Below are 27,907 nucleotides of genomic sequence, written 5' to 3' on the forward strand. Positions count from 1 at the left end.
ATGCCGTCTTATCACAAGATTGACGCACCAACTCTTGCAATCAGCTCTCCCAGCAAACTCCAAGGACAAAGCGCTTTGTCCTAAAACAAGTACAGCCAGCCCAGACGGCAAAGTTGATAGCGTGCGTCCCAATCCGCACACGAACCTAAGCCGCCCCAAACCGGCCACCGAGGGGAAGACCCAAAAGCAACGCCCAGACACACCTTCGGACACGCCTTCGACACGGCCCGCTTCAGCAAAGACTTTAAAAGGACTGGACACTGAGATAACACAGATTTTTGCTGCTCGGAAACATGTAGCCTTGTTTTGGATCCAAAATTGTCCCTCCGTCGTCTGTTTTTGCCTTGTTTTTACCATTGTTGACGAATAAATTGTCAACCTGTTTTCGGTGAGTGTTCTTCAAGCTTTTGAAACATGGAGTCACTACAAAGGGTTAAATATAAGAAGAGAACGCGCGAGGTTCGGCCTTCTCGGCGGGCGCACGCGAGGCAGCGTCAGCCGAGCGGCACTTGTTTTGGCTGGTACTGTTCCCGGGTGCGTCTGGGCCGGGCGGGGGGGGGGGGGGGGGGGGTTCTTTTGCCGAAATACAATGTTTTTTGGGGGGTGGGGGGGTTGTATTTCTTTGGCTTGATGTGATTATGTAATATGTTATAGCACAGTGTAAAAACAACAGTTCATATAGATAACTTTGTGCTGAGAAAAAAAATACAATTGTTTAAAAAGAAAAAAAAAATTGAACATCTTAAGCAGTTAATCACAATGTCACTCATTACTTGAGTATTGTTTTCACCAAATACTTTTTCACTTGTACTAGAGTACATTTTTGGATGACTACTTTTACTTAAGTAATCCTATTTTGTAGAAACGCTGCTCCAATTTGCCACAGATTACTTGAAAAAGTAATTTAATTACTGATTACGCCTCAAAAAAGTAATCTAGTGACTTTACTAATTACTTCATTATCAAAGTAACTAAGTTACTTTAAAAGTAGTTCATCAGTTACTTTTTACCAGGCACGTGCAGGTGGGGGGGTGCTTGAGCACCTGCCCCTTTGCCCCTACATGCCCAAAGTGCCCCTTTTGACTGGGCTTTTTGTGTGTGTGTGTATGTCTGTGCTGGCCACCGAGTACTTTACTTGCACACCGAAAACACCTTTAAAAACAAAAAAAAAATTAAAAAGCCATTTGTGTGCCACTGAGACGGTGCACATTCCCCCCCCCCCCCCCCCCCCCCCCCGGGACTTGGGTGTGTAGTGAAGAGTCTGAGGACATCTGGTGGTTGAAAACAAACAGTGTTACCCTATTAAATCATATTTGTCTGTTCACTTCTCAACGTTATCTAGAAAGGCACACATCTGTACGTTCTCTAATAATTAAATAATAGTTTTGAAAAAAACTGTGCTGATGGTGGCCCAGTGAACATCTAATTTGGTTTGTTGAGTTGGGTTTTAATTAGGGCTGTCAAACGATTAAAATTTTTAATCGAGTTAATTACAGCTTAAAAATTAATTAATCGTAATTAATCGCAATTCAAACCATCTATAAAATATGCCATATTTTTCTGTAAATTATATATATATTCTGTAAAATAAATTGTTGGAATGGAAAGATAAGACACAAGATGGATATATACATTCAACATACGGTACATAAGGACTGCAGTGGGCATTTCACTCTACTGTCATTTAAATCTGTCATTTAAATCTATCTATGCTGTCCTCACTCCGAAGCGTCTACTTTTTCCAAGGCTAGACAGCTAGTGAACGACGCCTTAATAATCAGACTTCTTCCTTTTTCATCTGATTTATTAATAAAATGGCCTCAAAACATTGTCCTCTTTAGACCGTAGTAAAACTACCAAAACAAAGTACACAAGCATTGGATTAGCAACAACGTTAGCTTAGCACGCTATACAGGTTCACTAAACATAAACAAAAAGCGTCTCATACAAAAAATATAACATTTCGCTCACTAACATAATATGTACATTCTTTACAACAGCCACACTTACGGACAAATCTTGTCCAAGGATCATATAAGCACAACATTACAATGTAGGGGTCAGCCCGAGATGTCGTGCAGCCATATTGAACTGGCAAGAAAGCAATAAACCATGTCGCAAAGCGACCACAAGAGTTCGCTGTTAGACAGAACAAAAAACCTTGCTGTAAAACATACCAAAAGGCAGAATACTGTCTGAGCGGGACATGTGCGTTAATTGCGTCAAATATTTTAACGTGATTAATTTAAAAAATTAATTACCGCGCGTTAACGCGATAATTTTGACAGCCCTAGTTTTAATATGTGAGGAAGTTTTAATGTAGAGGTTGAAGGAAGAAAAGAGGCAAAGACTGACTTAGTCATAGCCAAAAAGTGTTGATGACAGTGTTGATTTCTATTCATTGCTCCCCCCCCTCCCAATTAAAGTCTATAACAGTAACAGCTGTGAGAGAATTTTATTCATGCTTAAAACACAACCATTATACTTTATATTTTGTTATGCTTGCATGAGAACAATGTAGCATAGAGCGTCGTTGTTACATTAGTCGGTTTGAGTGTGCCTTCCCATGACCTCGAACATTGTAGAGCGTATCACAATATGCCCAAATATGGACTGTTATGTTCTTGTGTTTTTCAATATGCCCTGAATGAATACAAGGGAGGACCGTGGTTTCTTATCATCGTTCTAGCCAGAGGCGGTGTTCAAGGTCTCAGCTCAAAGAGGTTTTTGTATGGAAAAATACCCAGGTTTGTAGGTCCATTTGTATATATGGAGGTAACTAAAGATGTCCCGATCGATCGGCGTCCCGATCGATCAGGTCCGATCACGTCATTTTCAAAGTATCGGAATCGGCAAAAAAATATCGGACATGCATTTTTTTAATATATATATTTTTTTTAATTAAATCGTTTTCTAATTGTATTTAACGTTACAGACGAAATGTCTTACACTCATCCAGAGTCTTTAGTTTTGGCTTAAAGTAGGGCTATCAAATTTATCGCGTTAACGGCGGTAATTTTTTTTTTTTTAATTAATCACGTTAAAATATTTACCGCTATTAACGCATGCGCAGCATGACCTACTCTCGCATTGTCACGTTCAATCTATAATGGCGCCGTTTTACCTATATATAGAGCTAAAAGGCAGCGGAAAAAGAGTAGAGTGAATTTTTTTTTCGGCCGGCAGCAGCCACTGTAAGTAACGTTAAAAGGCGTCAATTTTGTGGCGGTTGGGAGCACACCACTAAGGCTACTGTAGGTTCATACCACAGGTCTTAATGCACAAATCCGATTTTTTCATGTTTTTTCGACTTGAGTGAGGCATTAACTTGACGGTCTGAACGTGACAAGTCGCATAGAAGTCAAATCCGATCTGGGTCACTTTCATATGATGTTTAAATCCGATCTGGGCCACATTTTTCCAGAATGTGGCGGCGGTCTGAAATGTCAAGTCTCCCAAATCGGAATTCATGCAGCAATTACGTCAGCAAAGAGAGAAACGGGGCACTACGGTAGCGGTGCACCTGTGTATTGACGCACTCACGCATTGTCGCGTTCAATCTGTAATGGCGCCGTTTTACCTATATATAGAGCTAAAAGGCAGCGTAAAATGAGTAGAGTGAATTTTGGCAACCTTTGGAGCCTCTTTGCAATTGACTAAAGCCTTAAAATCCCTCTCTCAACAATTAGAAATATCGTGGGAAGCAATGTGGGGAAGAAAGGTAGTAGTTGATCTTTTTCTTAACACCCTATCTTATTTCCCTACGCAGAGAAGATATACCAATTGGTGCCTCTACGCACAGTCATGGTTGCACTTCCGATCATGCATTTGGGCACAACACTTAAATGGCGACAGTATCATTTACTGAAAGCTCAACAAATACACTAGATGGCAATATTTAGTCACAATATACAATGTCACATTTATCCTTTAAGAACTACAAGTCTTTCTCTCCGTGGATCCCTCACACGGAGAGAATGTTAATAATGTAAATGCCATCTTGAGGATTTATTGTCATAATAAACAAATACAGTACTGTACTTATGTACTGTATGTTGAATGTACAGTGCCTTGCAAAAGTATTGGGCCCCCTTGAATCTTGCAACCTTTCGCCACATTTCAGGCTTCAAACATAAAGATATGAAATTGAATTTTTTTGTCAAGAATCAACAACAAGTGGGACACAATCGTGAAGTGGAACAACATTTATTGGATAATTTAAACTTTTTTAACAAATAAAAAACTGAAAAGTGGGGCGTGCAATATTATTCGGCCCCTTTACTTTCAGTGCAGCAAACTCACTCCAGAAGTTCAGTGAGGATCTCTGAATGATCCAATGTTGTCCTAAATGACCGATGATGATAAATAGAATCCACCTGTGTGTAATCAAGTCTCCGTATAAATGCACCTGCTCTGTGATAGTCTCGGGGTTCTGTTTAAAGTGCAGAGAGCATTATGAAAACCACGGAACACACCAGGCAGGTCCGAGATACTGTTGTGGAGAAGTTTAAAGCCGGATTTGGATACAAAAAGATTTCTCAAGCTTTAAACATCTCAAGCAGCACTGTGCAAACCATCATATTGAAATGAAAGGAGCATCAGACCACTGCAAATCTACCAAGACCCGGCCGTCCTTCCAAACTTTCTTCTCAAACAAGGAGAAAACTGATCAGAGATGCAGCCAATAGGCCCTTGATCACTCTGGATGAACTGCAGAGATCTACAGCTGAGGTGGGAGAGTCTGTCCATAGGACAACAATCAGTCGTACACTGCACAAATCTGGCCTTTATGGAAGAGTGGCAAGAAGAAAGCCATTTCTCAAAGATATCCATAAAAAGTCTCGTTTAAAGATTGCCACAAGCCACCTGGGAGACACACCAAACATGTGGAAGAAGGTGCTCTGGTCAGATGAAACCAAAATTGAACTTTTTGGCCACAATGCAAAACGATATGTTTGGCGTAAAAGCAACACAGCTCATCACCCTGAACACACCATCCCCACTGTCAAACATGGTGGTGGCAGCATCATGGTTTGGGCCTGCTTTTCTTCAGCAGGGACAGGGAAGATGGTTAAATTTGACGGGAAGATGGATGCAGCCAAATACAGGAACATTCTGGAAGAAAACCTGTTGGTATCTGCACAAGACCTGAGACTGGGACGGAGATTTATCTTCCAAGAGGACAATGATCCAAAACATAAAGCCAAATCTACAATGGAATGGTTCAAAAACAATCGTATCCAGGTGTTAGAATGGCCAAGTCAAAGTCCAGACCTGAATCCAATCGAGAATCTGTGGAAAGAGCTGAAGACTGCTGTTCACAAACACTCTCTATCCAACCTCACTGAGCTCGAGCTGTTTTGCAAGGAAGAATGGGCAAGAATGTCAGTCTCTCGATGTGCAAAGCTGATAGAAACATACCCCAAGCGACTTGCAGCTGTAATTGGAGCAAAAGGTGGTGCTACAAAGTATTAACGCAAGGGGGCCGAATAATATTGCACGCCCCACTTTTCAGTTTTTTATTTGTTAAAAAAGTTTAAATCATCCAATAAATGTTGTTCCACTTCACGATTGTGTCCCACTTGTTGTTGATTCTTGACAAAAAATTAAAATTTTATATTTTTATGTTTGAAGCCTGAAATGTGGCGAAAGGTTGCAAGGTCCAAGGGGGCCGAATACTTTTGCAAGGAACTGTATATATTCGTCCGAGTTTTATTCATTTTTTTCTTCATGCATTGCCAAAATGTATATGATCGGGAAAAATTATCGGAAATGATTGGAATTGAATCGGGAGCAAAAAAAAAAAAGCAATCGGATCGGGAAATATCGGGATCGGCAAATACTCAGACTAAAACCATCGGGATCGGATCGGGAGCAAAAAAACATGATCGGAACAACCCTAGAGGTAACACTTGTCTTGGAGTTCAAACTTGAGCTTCACTGACAACAGCCAATTATACTGTAGAGCTGATTAAACTGGAAGTTACTGTATGTTGTTGTAAGGTGTATTAAGGTTTTGTTCATATACCCCTTTTGATCTATGAGCACCTGCCCCTCTATCTTAGTTATTGCTACTCTACCCACGTCCAGTATTGTTAATAACGGCGTTACAATATAACGGTGTTATTGTTTTTCAGTAATGAGTAATCTAATTAATTACTTTTCTCATCTTGGCAACGCCGTTACCATTACTGAGGCGGGAAAGGCGGGCGTTACTATGCGTTACTAAGTTGGTTGAATAAAAAAAGTCTGAGAGAGACGGACTCACGGAGACGAGAGAGCAGAGCAGGAGTGGGGAGGACGTCGTTGCAAACGCGATGCTAGGTGGCTCCAATCGGTCTTTGTCAGTCACGTGGCCAAACTATCAGACACGCCTCCTTGCGCCATTTTGAGTGTACCACGGATGTAAACAAACCAGAACAGGACGCCGCATTATTGCTTCCAACTTCATCGCTGGATATAAAATAAACTCCCTCGTTTACCTGAGTGTAGCCATAGCCTACAAACTACGCCCACATGATACAGTAGATATCACATATTATAGAACTAGATGCAACTGACAGACACGGCTGCATTGGCAACATGTTTTATGGACTACATGCGTTAGTAAACAGCCGCCATCTTAAAGCAGTAGACCTCGCAGGAAGGCTCTGATGTAGAGATCCTTCCTCGCGAACCAAAGTAACTTTTTTTTTTTTTTTAAATGTTATTTTAAAATGCTCCTAAATCGGCAAAATCTTGACTTAAATCTATCTTTAAATGATGAAACAGTTTTAAAACTTACACATGTTGATTGTTGAAAGTTGACAAAAGGGAACTAATGCAATAACGGGAGCAATTTTAACAACTTTAACGGTTGATTTACAACTTTAAATGACTTCCACACATAGCAAAGGTTACTATCTAGTTATCGCAAGACCCTTGTGTCTATTTAAGTGGAGGGTAAAGAATTGGGCTAGGGCCAAATGTCCCCAAAACCCTTTAAACTTCACATTGTGTGACCTTTTTTTTTTTTTTTTGAGAAAAGAAAAAACATGAAAATTATCACAAGTTACTTTGCCAAGTAACTAATTACTCTTACATTCAGGTAACTGCGTTACTAACGCAATTACCTTTTGGGACAAGTAATTAGTAACTGTAATTAATTACTTTTTAAAAGTAAAATTAACAACACTGCCCACGTCTAGTCTGCTGACACTGCTGTCAAAATGTTACTGGTTAATATCTTTTGGTGTAAATTTCCCATAATACAGTGAGGACAGCTGCGGCTTATCCATGCCGTTTTTGTGTCAAATTTGTTGAGTGGCAACTTATAGTCAGATGCGCCTTATAGTCCGAAAATTACGGTAAATAATAGACATAGATGTGACAATTGCTGATGTTTGCCAACTGTTTTCCCGCCTGACCGCCTGCCTGTACAATTTCTCCTCCGCCTCGCGAGGAGAATATTTATCGCAACACTAGCGTCAAAGCTGTCAAAAAGTCACGCGCAAATGCGAGGGTCTATTTATTTAACACCGTCCCCATGCGAGCGCTCCCTTGTTTCCGCCGCGGCGCGATGATCCCCCTGGCACTCTTCGACGGTCGGCCTTTCAACCCCGGATCAATGAGCCCGGCCTGGGCATCAGAGCCGCTCATTAACGTGCGGCGACCGAGTGCCACTCAATCAGCGCCGGCCCCAAATAAATCAAAGGGTCGGCCGCTGAAGAAAAGGAGCTAATATTTCCTCAACAGGCCCGGAGAGACGCCGTGGCGGGATGCAAATTGCCTCCCAGGAGAGAAGCAGGAAGTAGCCGCCAGGCGGCAGGAAGCTAATGAGTGTAATGCTAAGTGTATACAAAGGAAAGGGCGCGCAGCTTCGCTATTGGCGCCAATTAATAGCGGCTTATCAATGGAGGGCTACTGGAAAAAAGGGGCGCGGTCGCTATTATTCAGAGAGGGGGCTGGCCGGCGTTCATCGGCCCTGAGGGAGGGCGCTCGAGCCGGGCCCGCGGAGCTAAGGAGGTTTTAAAAAGCGCTCACTTGACACATCAAAACAAATCACAGCCCAATCAAAGGGGCTGCTGCAGGGGCGGGGAAAGGGAGGGGGGCTCGGCGGGGGCCCCTGTGGCAAAAGGCAACCCGGATACATTGCAGATGCATGAATAATGATTGTTTTAAGAAACAATAAGTGTGACGATCGCAATTAACATTTTCACGTTAGCATTTGTATCCATTAACGCCATTAGCGTAGTTAGCGTTTTGACACGCGGGTAACGGGCTCGTTAGCCGGCGTGACGTAGCTGAATGCAAATGCAAGGGCAGTGTAAAATTGGGAAACCGTAATAATTGCAATGTCAGTTTTAGCAGTGACATTTGAAAAATGCGTGTATGTTTGTATGTAAGATCGCACACGCTCATGTCCAAGCTAGTTTTAAGCTTGGATTTTTGAAGAACTACGTTTGCATGCTGTACCGCATACAAACTGGAAGGATTGTCTCAGGAGTGATTTGTTCGAGGATTATATTATTCGTAAATATTATATTTTTCGTTGTGAAAAAAAATTTAAAAATCAGCCGCTACTGCAGTGGCATCATAGTTCGCCATATTTACGTAGAATAAACGCTAAATGCACGAGTTTTATTTTTGCTTTAACCATGAATCGAGACTGTTTTACGTCCATATCTATGAAGAATTCGGGGATTTAAGCATTTATTGATAAGAATTTTCACCAGAAAAGCTCTGTTTACGTCAGGCGGTCGCTAGCCTCAGTCGCTGACAGAGTAGCATTGTACTTCGACATATTTACGTTAAATAAACGGTAAATGCCCTTAATTTTTTTCTTTGCTTTTAACCAAGAATCAAGACTGTTTTACGTCCATATCTATGAAGAATTCGGGGATTTAAGCATTTATTGAGAAGAATTTTCACCAGAAAAGCTCTGTTTACCTCAGGCGGCCGCTAACCTCAGTCGCTAACAGAGTAGCATTGTAGTTCGACATATTTACGTTAAATAAATGCTAAATGCACTTTTTTTTCTTTTAACCAAGAATCGAGACTGTTTTATGTCCATATCTATAAACAATTCGGGGATTTAAACATTTATTTACAAGAATTTTCGCCAAAAAAGCTCTGTTTACATCAGGCGGCCACTAGCTTCATTCGCTATAAGAGTGGCATTGTATTTCGACATATTTATGTAAAATAAACGCTAACTACATGGTTTCTTTAGTTTTAAACAAGAATCGAGACTGTTTTACGTCCATATCTATAAAGATTGCGGGGATTTAAGCGTTTATTCACAAGATTTTTCACCAGAAAAGCTGAGCTTAGCTTAGCTTAGAAAAGTTATACCGTGTCTGCGAGAAAGGTAATTATCCCATTCAGCATCTTGACTGTTTGCAGGGCAGGGCTGCCTTGGCTTTGATGGACAGTGGACCGCTCAGGCAGGCAGTCGGGCGGACAACCTTTATTTGCCTACGGTATGTACTATATACTGAAGCTTGTGTTTGCTGTGACAAAACACCTGTTTGAGCTGCTGTGGAAAGTTTTTTGGTCGTTGTGTGCTTCAACATAATAAACTGTGAACCTTGACAACTGAATGTTGGACTTGTCAAGACAAAGTAAAGGTGCTTGATGGGATTTGTCCCAGATGTTTTAACACTCAATTTTCTAAAATGTAAACAGTCTAGTTTAGCTGCAGTTCTGGTTGCTAGTCGTAGATTCATGTAGTGTTGTTCCGATCATGTTTTCTTGCTCCCGATCCGATCCCGATCGTTTTAGTTTGAGTATCTGCCGATCCCGATATTTCCCGATCCGATTGCTTTTTTTTGCTCTCGATTCAATTCCAAGATAATTTTTCCCGATCATATACATTTTGGCAATGCATTAAGAATAAAACTCGGACGAATATATACATTCAATATACAGTACATAAGTACTGTATTTGTTTATTATGACAATAAATCCTCAAGATGGCATCTACATTATTAGCATTCTTTCTGTGAGAGGGATCCACGGATAGAAAGACTTGTGACTTTGTATATTGTGACTAAATATTGTCATCTAGTGTATTTGTTGAGCTTTCAGTAAATGATACTGTAGCCATGCCCAAATGCATGATGGGAAGTGGAACCATGACTGTGCGTAGTGCTACCAATTGATATATCTTCTCTGCGTTGGGAAATAACATAAGGTGTTAAGAAAAAGATCAATTGCTACCTTGCTTCCCAACATTGCTTCCCATTATATTTCTAATCGTAGGGAGAGGGATTATAAGGCGTTAGCCAATTAAAAATATGCTCCAAAGGCTGTCAAAATTCACTGTACTCATTTTATGCAACCTTTTATCTTTCGATGTAGGTAAAACGGCGCCATTACAGATTGAGTGCGACAATGCGTGAGTGGATCGTGCAGCGCATGCATTAATTGCGTTAAATATTTTAACGTGATACTTTTTTTTTTTTTTTAATTACCGCCGTTAAAGGGATAAATTTGATAAGCCTACCTTAAGCCTAAACTAAAGACTCTGGATGAGTGTAACATATTATGTCTGTAAAGTTAAATACAATTAGAAAACAATTAAAAAATATATATATATTAAAAAAAGGCATGGCCGATATTTTTTTGCCGATTCGGACCCGATCGATCAGACATCTCTAGTTTCAGGCAACATGGCCCTCTAATAATTTTTACACTAACCCAGGAGTTAACAAGTCTGGATTTGCAAATATTCAAGATGCTAATTGCAGCTATCCAGAGTGAAACCCCCCCTTCACACATAGGCTGCTTGATTTCTTGTTTGAGAAATCGGCGTCATTTGGCACCTTTCTGTCCAAAAAATACCATCAAGAAAAATTTGCCACCCTCAAAAAGTGGCCACCGTGTAAATATTTTTTCTAGATCCGCCCCTGCCATTGATAGTGCTAGATGTCCAATCTATTAGGCGTTTAGAAACCACCGCCAACCCTCCCCGTACAAACGGATTGGACGTACATCGCTCTCAATGGAAGCTGACGAGTTAATTATCTCAATAATTCTTATCCTGTTCTCGAAATAGAAACAACGGCGTACAAAAATCCACACAGGCGACGTGTCAAAAGCAGAAATTCATCCCAGTTTAAGACGTGAATATTAATCAGAGCCGTCAATATGTTTGCAGTACATTCTGATGATGATGATGCGCCTGCGGGACTGCTGCCATGACAACCGTGATTAATGAGGCTGTGTGTGTGCGTGCGTGTGAGTGTCCATCAATTATTTACATGATGTTTGGTCCATCCCGGCATCATCAGCTATGTTAGCATCAGTGGTCACATTGTGCCCCTTAGTGGAGGAAATACACACAGCAGCAATAGCTTGAGACCTTGAACGCATCATCAGTGAAAATGTTAAAAGAAATAATAATTGTTTCATGAATTCATTTAGGTTTTCTAAGTCTTTTTGTTCAGGCGTTTTTCTTTTAAATGATCAATTTTTCATGTTAATAAAATATAATATTGATGGGTCGGTCAAAGGCGCTCAAAGGTCTCTGATGTTGACGAACTCATTGATCGAAGGGGGATAATTGACTTTGATGTTTACAAAATCACTTAATGTGAGGCTACTCACCGAGTCGGAATTCTCTTTGATGTTTACAAAATGTAGATTAAGTTTGTGGAATATTCAAAATGGTCTCTGATGTCTACAAAAACATTGGAGATTGGACAGTTTAGAAAGTCAATGTTTGGCGAGTTTGAAGATTCGTTCGGTGGGTCGAAATATTTCGTTTGTGAATGTCTTTGAGGCAGAAAAAGAGTCATTGAAGTTCGAAATAACAACAGCTTTATGTTGTCTTTGATGTAAACAAACATATTCTTTGTGAAAGCAAGGTTGTCTTTGAATTTGATGAAAATGACGTTGAAAAATTTGTGAAAGTAAACAATATTTTATTTGATGTTTACTACTACTATGTTGCTTGAAGGTTTCTTTAAAATGATATATATGGCGGAAACACAGATGAGACTGAAAAAGCAGTTTCTGCTCTTGCACTCCTCTTTAAAAGAAACTGCTGTATTTTAAGCCAAAACAACTGTTGTTTTTGATAGAACAATATGTCTATATGCTGCCATAGCAGATTCATGGCGCATGAAGCCCCTGACCTGTTTTTAATTTGCCTGTTTTACCCTGGAGACCCCTGTTTACAGTTGTCACGCAACCATTTTTGTTTAAACCCGGCCATAAAACGAAGGTAATTATTTATACTTATTAGGGTTGTTCTGATTCTGAAACATGACTGTGCGTAGTGCTACCAATTGATATATCTTCTAGGGCTGCAGCTATTGATTATTTTAGTACTCGATTAATCAATGAACCATTAGTTCGAATAATCAAGTAATCGGATAAGGAACATGAAAAATTAAACTACCTAAGCTGAGCCTCAAACGGTTTTAAAAAATTAATAAATAAGGATCTGTGTACAACAAAAGAATAATTGGCTAACTTACATAGCAAAAGTCCGCTAGTTTAAATGGTATGAAATGCTAACTTTTTAACAATGCTCTTAACAAATGGTTCAGACACGTATTCCCACAAAAATTGGCTAAATATAGCTGTAAACTCAATTACGAATGCATTTAAAAAAATAAAATAAAAAAACACATTAGCTCAAACAAAAACTTAGCTTATCTTGGTCTTAACAGGGAGCACCTGGATTCAGCTATGTGAAATGAGGCAGACTAGAAGGCAGTGTATCCACCCAAATCAATAAAACTAAATGCAAACAAATTCAAAATAAACCATTACAACGCCACTTTAATTAAACGAATACTCGAAGCAGCAAAATTTAATTCGAATCTTTTTTTCTAATCAAATACTCAAGTTAATAGATTAATCATTGCAGCACTAATATCTTCTCTGCGTTGGGAAATAATATAAGTTGTGAAGAAAATGATCATTTGCTACCTTGCTTCCTGACAATGCTTCCCATGATATTTCTAATCGTAGGGAGAGGGATTGTAAGGCTTTAGCCAATTAAAAAAAGGCTCCAAAGGCTGCCAAAATTCACTGTACTCATTTTACACTGCCTTTTATCTCTCTATATAGGTAAAACATCGCCATTACAGATTGAGCGCGACAGTGCGTGAGTGGATCGTGCAGCGCATGCAATAATTGCGTTAAATATTTCAACGTGATACATAAAAAAAAAAACAATTACCGCCATTATCAGGATAAATTTGATAACCCTACCTTAAGCCTAAACTAAAGACTGGATGAGCTTAACATATTATGTTTGTAACGTTAAATACAATTAGAAAACGATTTAATTAAAATATATATATATATATATATATATATATATATATTAAAAAAGGCATGGCCGATATTTTTTTGCCGATTCCGATACTTTGAACATGACGTGATCGGACACGATCGATCGGGACATCTCTAGTACTTATTATTCAAAATGTATAATCATTTTTAGCTTAGCATTATTAATTGATGTCTAATATTTCGTTTAAAAAAAAAAAACGACTTAAATAAATTATTCACTCACATATTTTAAACTTTTAAACAAATGACATCACGATGAAAAAAATGGTGTCTGTAAAAATGTCACGGATATTTACCTCATAACTATCGCTTAATTGTATTTTTTTAGGGCTGTCAAAATTATCGCGTTAACGGGCGGTAATTATTTTTTTTAATTAATCACGTTAAAATATTTGACGCATTTAACGCACATGCCCCGCTCAAACAGATTAAAATGACAGCGCAGTGTCATGTCCACTTGTTACTTGTGTTTTTTGGTGTTTTGGTTCTCTGCTGGCGCTTGGGTACGACTTTATAGTTTTCAGCACAATGAGCATTGTGTAATTATTGACATCAACAATGGCGAGCTACTAGTTTATTTTTTGTTTGAAAATTTTACAAATTTTATTAAAACGAAAACATTAAAAGGGGTTTTGATATAAAATTTCTATAACTTGTACTAACATTTATCTTTTAAGAACTACGTCTTTCTATCCATGGATCGCGTTAACAGAATGTTATTAATATGAATGCCATCTTGTTGATTTGTTGTTATAATAAAGAAATACAGTACTTATGTACAGTATGTTGAATGTATATATCTGTCTTGTGTCTTATCTTTCCATTTAAACAATAATTTACAGAGAAATATGGCATATTTTATAGATGGCTTGAATTGCGATTAATTACGATTAATTAATTTTTAAGCTGTGATTAACTCGATTAAAAAATTTTAATTGTTTGACAGCCCTATTTTTTTTTTTTTTTATTAGTGTCGCATTTTCTCCGATATGTTAGACGATAAATAATCGATCCAAACAAAGAAAAATTGAAAAATAACGTTTAAAAGGGTAAATATACGAAAAAGAAAATCTCGACCACTCCTTGTTGTCTGCGATTTCTGCATCGCGACCCTTGTTATATCACCATGGTTCACCCATAAAATCCCCCAAAAATCCGGCTGTGGCCGTTCACAGCTGTGTCTTGACACCCAGTGATACATGCTACATGGAGTTTTTGGATTGAAACATGGTATGTACGCGATAATATCTCGTTAAAATAGTGGCGTCTTTAATTCTGCTCTCGCGTGCTCTCGCCTCCAGTTAGGGTTTTGCTGTTTAATTTTTTTTTTTTAAATGTCCTCCTGTTCAAAATATTTGTTTCCCCAGAAAATTTAGATTTTTAGCTTTCCAATGACACGTGCATATCGGACATTTTTTTAATTTGGCCAAATTGGGGGTCTCAGACTTCAAGTCACCTGAATGTTTTCCGCCATATACAAAAAGCATTATAGTTTTCGTCAATACAGGTAGTCCCCGAGTTACGACGTACTGAACTTACGTGATTTTAACTTTACGATGCTGGGGTCTCATCTGCCATTTTGTCTCCAGTCATTTTTGTTTGTTGTTTTTTTTCTATGTCACATAAGCAGTACCTTATTGTACCTCACGGTACTTAATTTTTAACTTTACATATACCGTATATATACAGTGGTATGAAAAAGTATCTGAACCTTTTGGAATTTGTCACATTTCTGCATTAAATCACCATCAAATGTGATCTGATCTTTGTCAAAATCACACAGATGAAAAAACAGTGTCGGCTTTAACTAAAACCACCCAAACCGTTATAAGTTTTCATATTTTAATGAGGATAGCATGCAAACAATGACGGAAGTGGGAAAAATAAGTGCTTAAGAAGACTTAAATACCAATTAAAACCACATTTTTTACCAAACTATTTAAGTCAGGTGTGTACTCAATCACTGATGAGTGGTTTAAAGCTTCTGTGCCCACTATGAAACACACACCTGGTAAGAATTGTCTTGATGAGAAGTACTGTCTGATGTGCATCATGGCTCGGTCGAAAGAGTTGTCTGAAGACCTGCGATCAAGGAGTGTTGATTTGTATAATAGCTGGGAAAGGATACAAAACCAATCCGTAAAAGTCTGGATGTTCATCAATCGACAGTCAGAGAAGTTGTCAACGAATTGAGAGAGTATGGCGCTGTTTCTTCTCTCCCAAGGAGTGGCCGTCCACCAAAGATGAAGCCAAGAGTTCAGCGCAGAATACTCAGAGAGGTAAAAAAGAACCCTAGAGTGTCTGCTAAAAACTTACAGAAATCACTGGCACAGTCCAATATTTATTTGCACACATCAACTATATGTAAAACTACAGTATGTCCAAGAATGGTGTTCACGGGAGGACTCCACGGAGGAAGCTACTGCTCTCTAAAAAAACCTTGTTGCTTATTTAATGTTCGCAAAAAGGCACTTGGACACTCCACAGAAGTTGTGGCAAAATATTTTGTGGACCGATGAAACCAAAGTTAAATTGTTTTGGAGTAACACACAAGGTCAGATGTGGAGGAAAAATGGAACAGCTCACCAACATCAACACCAGCATCATGATATGGGGCTGTTTTGCTACCTCAGGGCCTGGACAACTTGCAATCGTTAATGGAAGAATGTATTCAAAAGTTTATCAGGATGTTTTGTAGAAAAACCTGAGGCCGTCTGTTAGACAATTGAAGCTAAAAAGAGGATGGATGGTGCAACAAGACAATGACCCAAAAAACAGAAGTAAATCAACTTCAGAATGGTTTCAGAAGAACAAAATACACGTTCTGGAGTGGCCAAGTCAAAGTCCAGACTTGAACCCAGTTGAGATGCTGTGGCATGACCTAAAGACAGCGATTCACGCCAGACATCCCAGAAATCTGACTGAACTACAGCAGTTTTGTAGAGAAGAATGGGCCAAGATTAGTCCTGATCGATGTGCCAGACTGATCTGCAGCTACAGGAAGCGTATGGTTGAAGTTTCTGCTGCCAGTGGGGGGGCACAAAATATTAAATGTGATGGTTCACTGACTTTTTTCCCCCTTCTGTCATTGTTTGCATGCTATCCGCATTAAAATATGAAAACCTATAAATGTTTGAGTGATTTTAGTTAAAGTGGACACTGTTTTTTCATCTGTGTGATTTTGACAAAGATCAGATCACATTTGATGGTGATGTAATGCAGAAATGTGAGAAATTCTAAAAGGTTCAGATACTTTTTCATACAACTGTAAATCATTAAAAGGAATAAAAGCAAAAATACAACTTGATCACTGGCCCAAATAGCAATTTTAAGTTTAGTTTGTTTGTTTTTTAGGTATGTAACTCATCACATGCCACTGATGGTGATAGACGTCCAATTTAACCGGAAGGACTGGCCGTGAATGCCCATTTTTCAGTACCAATGACGCAACTAGACGAATAAACGTTCACCCCTCCCAGTCAAAATGGATTGGAGTGCTGTCAATGGCAGCCAGTGACTTAAATGAGTGCATGAAAGGGTTTAGTTAGGGATGTTACCTTGACTCCTCCAAACTTTCATAAACACTTCTTCCCGGAATGTTTTTGTCACGCCAATCAATTCAAATAAAAGAGTGTCGTCTTCCTCAGCTTGAGTGTCGGCCACGTCGAAAACCCGCCAAGTGTTGCTTTGACACGTGATGTCACAAGTTTAATTTGCCTGGCAGTGGCACTCCACCTCAGTTTGCTGGCGTTTTAGCAGCTTCAACTGCGATTCGGCGGAAGCGGCGAAAAAACGGAACGCTAACACGTTTTGCGCTAGCGCCGCCGCGATGACTTGGCTTCGAACTCGGCGTGCTAAAAAGAAGCTGTCACTCCTGTTGTGATGTTAAATTAACTGGAGAAAATCATTTTTTTAAATAAATGTTTGTGCGCAGCTGAACTGGAATGCCGAGCAGTCCAATACATTTGAACGCGCAGATGCATCATCGTGCAGGCATGCAAACTTGCCACTTTTCGGCGAAATTTCGCCGTTTTAAAATCAAAATGGGTGATTCTTCTGAATCACGTAGATCAGAGGAGAAAAAAATGGGGCGGGGGCGAGGGGGGGTCTGTCAACGAGCGAGTGAAACCGTTAACTTCAAAACCCTAGTCCATGCTCAAAACTACACTATAGTCCAGGGGTCCCCATCTGCCGGGCCTCGGACCGGTTTCGGTGCGCATTTGCTACCGGGCCGCACAGAAATAATAATTTAATAACGACCGCATTCTGTCCGAATTAACCCTGTGCCCCTGTTTAACACACCATTATCTCTGTCTTTGTCATATTTCTTTGTCTGAGCTTTTCATATCTCCAGTGCTCTTTGCTGTGTGCTCGTGTTTGGTTCAAAAATACTACGCAAATGCTGAAAATGAGAGTGCCACTGCCACTCACTCAGCAGATGTGCAATTACACTTTATTCTAGTTCAGCAAAAAAGCATGTTCCCCCAGGTCACATGCGCCACCCCCAGCATCACTCTGCGCCCCCCTGGAGGGGCCCGCCCCACTATTTGAGAAGTACTGCTTTACACAGATCAGTTGTTCTGGTCCCATTGCAGAAAAACAGCCCCAAAGTATGATGTTTCCACCCCCATGCTTCACAGTAGGTATGGTGTTCTTCGGATGCAATTCAGTATTCTTTCTCCACCAAACACAAGAATGTGAGTTTTTACCAAAAATTTCTATTTTGGTTTCATCTGACCATAACACATTCTCCCAGTCCTTTTGTGGATCATCCAAATGCTTTCTAGCGAACCGCAGACGGGCCTGGACGTGAACTGGCTTCAGCAGGGGGACACGTCTGGCAGTGCAGGATTTGAGTACCTAGCGCCGCATTGTGTTACTGATAGTAGCCTTTGTTATTGTGGTCCCAGCTCTCTGTAGGTCATTCACTCGGTCCCCCCCGTGTGGTTCTGGGATTTTTGCTCCCCGTTCTTGTTATCATTTTAACGCCACGGGGTGAGATCTTGCATGGAACCCCAGATCAAGGAAGATTATCAGTGGTCTTGTATGTCTTCCATTTTCTAATAATTGCTCCCAAAGTTGATTTCTTTACACCAAGCGTTTTACCTATAGAAGATTCAGTCTTCCCAGCCCGGTGCAGGTCTGCAATTTTGTCTCTGGTGTCCTTTGACAGCTCTTTGGTCTTGGCCATAGTGGAGTTTGGAGTGTGACTGACAGGTGTCTTTTATACCGATAATGAGTTAAAACAGGTGCCATTAATACAGTGGAGCCTCGTTACACCTCGTTAGAAGAAGTTAGACCTCTTTAACAGCCAGAAATCTTGCTTGTTTGTAGGTGACCAAATACTTATTTTCCACTCTAATTTGGAAATAAATTCTTTAAAAATCAAACAATATGATTTTCTGTTTTTTTTCCCACATTCTGTCTCTCATGGTTGAGGTTTACCCATGTTGACAATTACAGGCCTCTATTATCTTTTCAAGTAGTAGAACTTGCACAATTGGTGGTTGACTAAATACTTATTTGCCCCACTGTATACAGTATATAGTCGTACCTCGACATACGATCGCAAAATATCCCCACCATAATCTTGGCACCACTTAGCGACCATTCAGATCCCCCCCCCCCCACTATTTCAATATGTTTTTGTTCCCAATCTGATAACAAACATATTTTTATGAATAATACGCTAAAGAGTAAACTCTACGCAGTTGGCACGCAAAGCAAAATGATCATCGGTGGTGTGCCGGCAGATAAATATTTATGCGCAAATATTTATGTCTTACAGTTTCTCAATATATCACGTTTAATCATTAAGTATCCGCATTCCGCCCGCTTAATAATTCAAAACGTATAAATAAGTCATATTTGCCCAGTCAGTGCATGAATATTCAGCGCGTTTGGAAAAGATTTGGCTTCACTTCTGCCTGATAATTGAAGTGCTGTACAGTCAAAGACGTGTTAGCGCTTTGCTTAGCGTCATCAATATTTCATGTCTTTATGAATATGCCAATTAGCAGCCAATTAACTGACGTGGCCGCAAACACCCGCGCTTGTTGTTGTTTTTTTTGACCGACCTCTTTTACTCGTCGTTCACTCGGCATCTGAAAATTGCCCAAAAAGGTCAACGAAATATGATTGTATGCCAACATGCTGTTCTGCCAAGTTTCACCAAATAAACCCCCCAAAAACAAGATGTCCCGTATGAATTATGCATTGTGCGTTGTACAATTTAAATGAGGGTCAAAGCCGGGTGCTTGAGCAGCGCACCAGCGAGTCGCCGCATTAAAAATAGACGAGCGGCACATTTTCAACACTTTCATTAAAACGTATTTCACATTCACGTTGCACCACGGACACATTTAACCCGTTTGGTGCTGCAAACGTGTACATGTAGTCGGCAGGAGGACAAAAGGTCGCGTGTTAGAAAAATGCGGGAAATATTTTTTATCGTATATTTATGATATTTGATTGCGAAAGTATCGATAGTCACTTATTTATTAGGGTTGCTCCGATCATGTTTTTTTGCTCCCGATCCGATCCCGATCGTTTTAGTTTGAGTATCTGCCAATCCCGATATTTCCCGATCCGATTGCTTTTTTTTTTTTTTTTTTTGCTCCCGATTCATTTCCAATCATTCCCGATCATTTTTCCCGATCATATACATTTTGGCAACGCATTAAGAAAAAAATGAATAAAACTCGGACGAATATATACATTCAACATACAGTATTTGTGTATTATGACAATAAATCCTCAAGATGGCATTTACATTATTAACATTCTTTCTGTGAGAGGGATCCACGGATAGAAAGACTTGTAATTCTTAAAGGATAAATGTGACTTTGTATAATGTGACTAAATATTGCCATCTAGTGTATTTGTTGAGCTTTCAGTAAATGATACTGTAGCCATTTAACTTCTGCCCAAATGCATGATGGGAAGTGCAACCATGACTGTGCGTCGTGGTACCAATTGATATATCTTCTCTGCGTTGGGAAATAACATAGGGTGTTCAGAAAAAGATCAACTACTACCTTTCTTCCCCACATTGCTTCCCACGATTATTCTAATCGTTGGGAGAGGAATTGTAAGGCTTTAGCCATTTAAAAAAAGGCTCCAAAGGCTGCCAAAATTCACTCTACTCATTTTACGCTGCCTTTTAGCTCTATATACTGTATGGGTAAAACGGCGCCATTATAGATTGAACGCGACAATGCGTGAGTGGGTTGTGCAGCGCATGCGTTAATTGCGTTAAATATTGTAACGTGATAAATGTAATAAAATATTAATTCTCGCCGTTAACGCGATAAATTTGATAACCCTACCTTAAGCTTAAACTAAAGACTCTGGAAGAGTGTAACACATTATGTCTGTAACGTTAAATACAATTAGAAAACGATTTAATTTAAAAAAAAAAAAAATAATAATATATATATATATATATATATATATATATATATATATATATATATATATATATATATATATATAAGATCATTGCTAGGCTAATCGCCGACAACATACACGTATGTATGTAGTGAGAGTGCTATCGCTAAACCATATAAACATTAAAAGCCCTAACTCCATTGACAGACGACATGAAATACATTAGACTTGACAGTGGATGTTAGCAATAACAAAAGATTTTGAATTGAAAATTTCAGAACTCACCTTTCCAAGCACAAGATAGATTCCTGCCGAATTTTCGTGGACGAGGACCTGTTTCACCCAACCAGCAACGAAGTATTTATAAGCCTCCAAGCTCTTAAAGTTTTTCAAACTTTCGTGAGAATAGGCTGATTTTGTGTGGACAAGATAGTTGTACAGTTCAGGGTAGCTAGCAGATGTCAGGCAAATACGGCGGGTCGAAAAACATCGATTTAGGCATCAAATATGGATCTGGCGAATGGATAAACTGAAGCTTTTCCACATAACGCCTTTTATGCAACGCATCAAGTGAGTTTACGGCATCCGAAAGCACCGGGTCTTCCATGAAATGCATTATAAATTGCTCGATCAATTGAGACCATTGATAATACAGACACAAAATGACGGACAAGTGGGCGGAACCATACAGCGAGCACGTGATTTTGTGACGTCGGTGGGGAGGGTCTATATTTAGACCGTGACGTCGCATCGTAAAGCGGAAGTAAAGTAGAAGTGGGACATTATAGACCCGCCCTCGCATAGAAGCAATGGAAAATCTGCTGCTTTTCTCCGGTAATCTTTCAAAAACGAAGATGCTGATCATACATTGCTTTTTTTGGAACTTGTTGAATCGACTCTAGACATTACGACATATGAAGGATGTTTTTTTCATACGTTTCCTGAAACTTAAAACTCGGAGGAGAAAATATGAAGACTGAATCAACCTGGGCGGACTTTTAACGCCAGCTCGGCAGTAAACATTTATGCAGGGCCGGCCCAGGCCATTTGGGGGCCCTAAGCAAAATAATGCTAAAGGACCTATATTTTTGGCCCACCATTTCGTCACAGTGTACTGTGAAACCCATACATGCAATCCAACCTATATGTCCATATTTTGTATATTAATCAGATTTAGATGCACTGCATTCTCCAAACTTCTCACCCCAAATGATTGTCAGTACTTACAGTAGATAACGCCAAACCTTTATCTTAAAGAGGAAAGAAAGAAGTTAAGGAAGACCTTTTATTTTTTTAAGCTTGTAATCAAGTATCAAAACTCACATAAGTCAAATAAAGCAAACTGTAGTAAACAAAATAGAATATAAATGAAACAATTGCCAGATTGCCCCATATCTGGGCCCCCTAGTGGTCAGGGGCCCTAAGCAGCTGCGCAGTCTGCGTATAGGCTGGGCCGGCCCTGCATTTATGCAGTAAACATTTTGTTGGGTTGGCATTGTCTTTCAGAGGACAAAGAGGTAAGCCATTTTGATACTTTTAACTTTATTTTTTGGCATGACGTGCCGCGTGCGGCTTCTGTCTGACAATGAATGACCTGAAAAGATTTAAAATGGTATCTGACTGCCACTGTTACATTTTCTGTTGTAAAAAAAAACAACTTTAGTAAGGGGGAAGTGTAAATAAGTTATAGAATTAAAATTTGTTAACAATGAAAAAAATAAAAGTGTTCGTTGGCTGTCACTGAGTAGCATTTGCGATCGTTACACAAAACTAACTAAATTACCTCCAAGAACGGTCAGACACGTAGGACAACCAGAGGATATAATATATAAGCAAGACAGGGCTGGTGGTCAGAGGCGTCGCGTCCCTTTAGGCAAACAAGGCAATTGCGTAGGGCCCCGAGCCAGCAGGGGTCCCCAGAGGGCCAACAGATTTAGCACACGCAGCTTTACTGCACTGTCGCAGCGACAAGTGTGGGGAGTGTTTCAATACCATAGAATCATTTGGCAGATTATCTAACGATTCTGTTATCAATACCAATCAGCACTAACCATGTCACGTAGATTATACATGTTTAAGAAAGTCCAATCAGCTATTAATACCACATGATTGTTTAAAGAGTGACTCACCAAGTACTCTTTGGAAAGTCCTTGCCGAGTTGTTTTATGTTGATTTTCACAGGCCACCTCATTATTCATGTGACTACTTAAAGAAATGGTGATTTTTCCCAAAAAGTCTATTAATGGGTCTATCGTATTCCTTGTCAAATAATATAACATATATGCATCTAAAATAATCCTGACCGCATGTGCACACAGCGCGCACTCGCACCCCCCCCCCCCCCCCACCTTTGTGTTCATTATACTGCGCGAGTATGTATCTGTGTCACGTGACTCAGAAGGGCCCCATGTTGCTCATTGCCTGGGGCCCCCAGGGACCCTTGCTACGCCTCTGCTGGTGGTAAAGGATAGCTTGTTGAAACAGGAGAATGTCATTGTCAGTCGCGTCGATAAAAAAGCTAAGGCTATGCTTAGGTCGGCTCGTTTTTTCCGTCTTTTTCAGCCTTCGACATTAAAGCCATCTCTTTAACTGAACATTTTTATGTTCTTCCACATCTTTGCCAGTGATTGTGGCACCAGGGACATCATTTTCGGAGAGAATTGGTAGGTTTAGCTCTGTAAACCTTCGAACACGATTTCCATTCATTTCCTATTAGGGACAAACGGTGGCTTGTCGCCACTTAGCAACAGTAGCTAATGTCATGAATATTAATGAGTGGAAGTGACGTGTTGCTTGTGGTACGCCATTGGGTGGCTGTTTTTATCCTACTGCTGTGAAGTAGACTCCACACTCGTAGACATCCAATCCATTTTAGCAGGGGGGCTTCCAGTCAAAATGGATGGTTTGGGACAATAATGACATAATACTACCAACTTTTATGCAACCTTATTTGCATTATATAATGAGTTTAGTTATATAGGTAATTTAGATTGTCTAAATTTCGATCCTTTATATATGGCGGAAAACACAGACAAGACTGAAAAAGCAGCTTCTGCTCTTGCACTCCGCTTGAAAACAAACTGCTGTATTTTAAGCCAAAACAACTGTAGCGCTTGATAGAACAATATGTCTATATGCTGCCATAGCAGATTCATGGCGCAGTAAGCCCCCAAACTATTTTTAATTTGTCCGTTTTACCCTGAAAACCCCCGTTTACAGACGTCGCGCAACCACTTTTGTTTCAACCCAGCCATAAAACCAAGGTAATTAATTATATTTATTATTCGAAATGTCTATCGTTTTTAGCTTGGAATCATTAATTGATGTCTCGTGTTTCGTTTAATAAAGCGACTTTAAAAAATGGACAGATGTCAGACAGAATATGCCCCAAAATACCCCTCGCAGTCGCTTAATTGTGTAGTGGTATGATTCTCGCTTAGGGTGCAACAGGCCCCGCGTCTGACTACCGGACGAGCCCCTTAGTATTAGGCTAGTTTTTGATAAATATTCATTGCTGAACTGATGTTAGACCAATAACATTCCTAAAATACCTGTTGCAGTGGCACGTTGGTCTGGTGGTATGATTCTCACTCCGGGTGCATGTATTTCAGGGTTTGACTGCTGGAAAAGCCCATTAGTGACACACGGGTTTTGGATCATTTGCCAATTGTCACATGGTTGTACATACTTTATGTCACACAGATAACTGGCCAAAATGCACCCCATAGTTGGTCTAGTGGTATGATTCTCGCTTTGGGTGCGAGAGGTCGTAGGTCCGACTCCCGGACGAGCCCAGTAGTGAAGGATTTTCTTTAGATCATTTGCAGTTGTCAGATATTTGAACATACAGTATGTCAGACAGAATAAGCCCCAAAATACCCCTCACAGTCGCTTATTTGTGGAGTGGTATGATTCTCGCTTAGGGTGCAAGAGGCCCGCGTCTGACTACCGCACGACCCCTTAGTATTAAGCTAGTTTTTGATATATATATTCATTGCTGAACTCATGTTAGACCGATAACACTCCTAAAACACTTGTTGCAGTGGCTCGTTGGTCTAGTGGTATGATTCTCACTTCGGGTGCAAGCCCATTAGTGACACACAGGTTTTGGATCATTTGCCAATTGTCACATGGTTGTACATACTCTATTTCACATAGATAACTAGCCAAAATGCACCCCATAGTGGCTTGTTGGTCTAGTGGTATGATTCTCGCTTTGGGTGCGAGAGGTCCCGGGTCCGACTCCCGGACGAGCCCAGTCGTGAAGGATTTTCTTTAGATAATTTGCAGTTGTCAGATGTTTGGACATATTTAAGACAGAATATGCCCCAAAATACCCCTCGCAGTCACTTGTTTGTGTAGTGGTATGATTCTCGCTTAGGGGGACTACCGCACGACCTCTTAGTATTAAGCTAGTTTTTTAATATATATTCATTGCTGAACTGATGTTAGACCGATAACATTCCTAAAATACTTGTTGTAGTGGCTCATTGGTCTAGTGGTATGATTCTCACTTCGAGTGCATGTGTTTCAGGGTTTGACTGCTGGAAAAGCCCATTAGTGACACACAGGTTTTGGATAATTTGCCAATTGTAACATGGTTGTACATACTCTATGTCATACAGATAACCGGCCAAAACACTATAAAGTGGCTCGTTGGTCTAGTGGTATGATTCTCGCTTTGGATACGAGAGGTCCTGGTTCCGACTATTGGATGAGCCCCTTAGCAAAAGAGTAGTTTTGGATAAATTATATATAGTCACATTGTTGCACAAATGTCAGACAGGTAACTGGACCAAACATTCTTCCTAAAGGCACGTTGGTGTAGTGGTATGAGTGTGCGAGATGTTCACAGTCTCACTGCTGGACAAGCCCATTGGTGACATATTGACTTTGGATCATTTGCCAATTGACACATGGTTGTACATACTCTATGTTACACAGATAACTGGCTAAGATGCACTCCAGAGTGGCTCGTTGGTCTAGTGGTATGATTCTCGCTTTGGGTGCGAGAGGTCCCGGGTCCGACTCCCGGACGAGCCCCTTAGCAAAAGGGTAGTTTTGGATAAATTGTATATTGTTGCACAAATGTCAGACAGGTAACTAGACCAAACATCCTTCATCGTGGCACGTTGGTATAGTAGTGTGAGTCTTGCTGAGTGTACGAGAGGTTCAGGGTCTGACTGCTGGACAAGCCCATTGGTGACATATTGACTGTGGATCATTTGCCAATTAACACATGGTTGGAGAAACTGTATTTCCGACAGTTAACTAGCCAAAATGCACTCCACAGTGGCTCGTTGGTCTAGTGGTATGATTCTCTCTTTGGGTGCGAGAGGTCCCTGGTCCGACTCCCGGACGAGCCCCTTAGCAAAAGAGTAGTTTTAGATAAATTGTATATTGTTGCACAAATGTCAGACAGGTAACTAGACCAAACATCCTTCCTCGTGGCACGTTGGTATCGTGGTGTGAGTCTTGCTGAGTGTACGAGAGGTTCAGGGTCTGACTGCTGGACAAGCTCATTGGTGAAATATTGACTGTGGATCATTTGCCAATTGACACATGGTTGGAGAAACTGTATTTCGGACAGATAACTGGCCAAAATGCACTCAACAGTGGCTCGTTGGTCTAGTGGTATGATTCTTGCTTAGGGTGCGAGAGGTCCCGGGTCCGACTCCCGGACGAGCCCAGTCGTGAAGGAATTTCTTTAGATCATTTGCAGTTGTCCGATATTTGAACATATGTCAGACAGAATAAGCCCCAAAATACCCCTCACAGTCGCTTATTTGTGGAGTGTTATGATTCTCGCTTAGGGTGCAAGAGGCCCCGCGTCTGACTACCGGACGAGCCCCTTAGTATTAGGCTGGTTTTTGATAAATATTCATTGCTGAACTGATGTTAGACCGATGACATTCCGAAATACTTGTTGCAGTGGCTCGTTGGTCTGTGGGTATGATTCTCACTTCGGGTGCATGTATGTCAGGGTTTGACTCCTGGAAAAGCCCATTAGTGACACACAGGTTTTGGATCATTTGCCAATTGTCACATGGTTGTACGTACTCTATGTTACACAGATAACTGGCCAAAAGGCACCCCACAGAGGCTCGTTGGTCTAGTGGTATGATTCTCGCTTAGGGTGCGAGAGGTCCCGGGTCCGACTCCCGGACGAGCCCAGTCGTGAAGGAATCTCTTTAGATCATTTGCAGTTGTCCGATATTCGAACATATGTCAGACACAATATGCCCCAAAATACCCCTCACAGTTGCTTATTTGTGTAGTGGTATGATTCTCGCTTAGGGTGCGACAGGCCCTGCGTCTGACTACCGGACAAGCCCCTTAGTGTTAGGCTAGCTTTTGATAAATATTCATTGCTGAACTGATGTTAGACCGATGACATTCCTAAAATACTTGTTACAGTGGCTCGTTGGTCTATGGGTATGATTCTCACTTCGGGTGCATGTATGTCAGGGTTTGACTCCTGGAAAAGCCCATTAGTGACACACAGGTTTTGGATCATTTGCCAATTGTCGCATGGTTGTACATACTCTATGTTACACAGATAACTGGCTAAACTGCACTCCAGAGTGGCTCGTTGGTCTAGTGGTATGATTCTCGCTTCGGGTGTGAGAGGTCCCGGGTCCGACTCCCGGACGAGCCCCTTAGCAAAAGGGTAGTTTTGGATAAATTGTATATTGTTGCACAAATGTCAGACAGGTAACTAGACCAAACATCCTTCATCGTGGCACGTTGGTATAGTAGTGTGAGTCTTGCTGAGTGTACGAGAGGTTCAGGGTCTGACTGCTGGACAAGCCCATTGGCGACATATTGACTGTGGATCATTTGCCAATTAACACATGGTTGGAGAAACTGTATTTCGGACAGATAACTGGCCAAAATACCCTCAACAGTGGCTCGTTGGTCTAGTGGTATGATTCTCGCTTAGGGTGCGAGAGGTCCCGGGTCCGACTCCCGGACGAGCCCAGTCGTGAAGGAATTTCTTTAGATCATTTGCAGTTGTCCGATATTTGAACATATGTCAGACAGAATAAGCCCCAAAATACCCCTCGCAGTCGCTTATTTGTGTAGTGGTATGATTCTTGCTTAGGGTGCGACAGGCCCTGCGTCTGACTACCGGACAAGCCCCTTAGTGTTAGGCTAGCTTTTGATAAATATTCATTGCTGAACTGATGTTAGACCGATGACATTCCTAAAATACTTGTTGTAGTGG

At 40.5% G+C, this 27,907-nt stretch overlaps 6 non-coding genes across 6 annotated transcripts; all 6 read left to right on the top strand.

Annotated features, from left to right (window-relative positions):
- The first annotated feature begins 24,864 nt into the window (after positions 1 to 24,864).
- Positions 24,865 to 24,936, top strand: trnap-ugg (transfer RNA proline (anticodon UGG)). The gene has a single exon. It is a non-coding gene; the product is annotated as a tRNA-Pro (tRNA).
- A 714-nt stretch (positions 24,937 to 25,650) lies between these two features.
- Positions 25,651 to 25,722, top strand: trnap-ugg (transfer RNA proline (anticodon UGG)). The gene has a single exon. It is a non-coding gene; the product is annotated as a tRNA-Pro (tRNA).
- A 574-nt stretch (positions 25,723 to 26,296) lies between these two features.
- Positions 26,297 to 26,368, top strand: trnap-agg (transfer RNA proline (anticodon AGG)). The gene has a single exon. It is a non-coding gene; the product is annotated as a tRNA-Pro (tRNA).
- Positions 26,369 to 26,780: 412 nt separating this feature from the next.
- On the top strand, positions 26,781 to 26,852 carry trnap-agg (transfer RNA proline (anticodon AGG)). Its single transcript has one exon. It is a non-coding gene; the product is annotated as a tRNA-Pro (tRNA).
- Positions 26,853 to 27,265: 413 nt separating this feature from the next.
- Positions 27,266 to 27,337, top strand: trnap-cgg (transfer RNA proline (anticodon CGG)). Its single transcript has one exon. It is a non-coding gene; the product is annotated as a tRNA-Pro (tRNA).
- A 251-nt stretch (positions 27,338 to 27,588) lies between these two features.
- On the top strand, positions 27,589 to 27,660 carry trnap-agg (transfer RNA proline (anticodon AGG)). Its single transcript has one exon. It is a non-coding gene; the product is annotated as a tRNA-Pro (tRNA).
- The last annotated feature ends 247 nt before the right edge of the window (positions 27,661 to 27,907 follow it).

The sequence above is a fragment of the Corythoichthys intestinalis genome, chromosome 7 (assembly GCF_030265065.1).
Source record: "Corythoichthys intestinalis isolate RoL2023-P3 chromosome 7, ASM3026506v1, whole genome shotgun sequence".
In the NCBI taxonomy this organism is placed as follows: Eukaryota; Metazoa; Chordata; class Actinopteri; order Syngnathiformes; family Syngnathidae; genus Corythoichthys; species Corythoichthys intestinalis.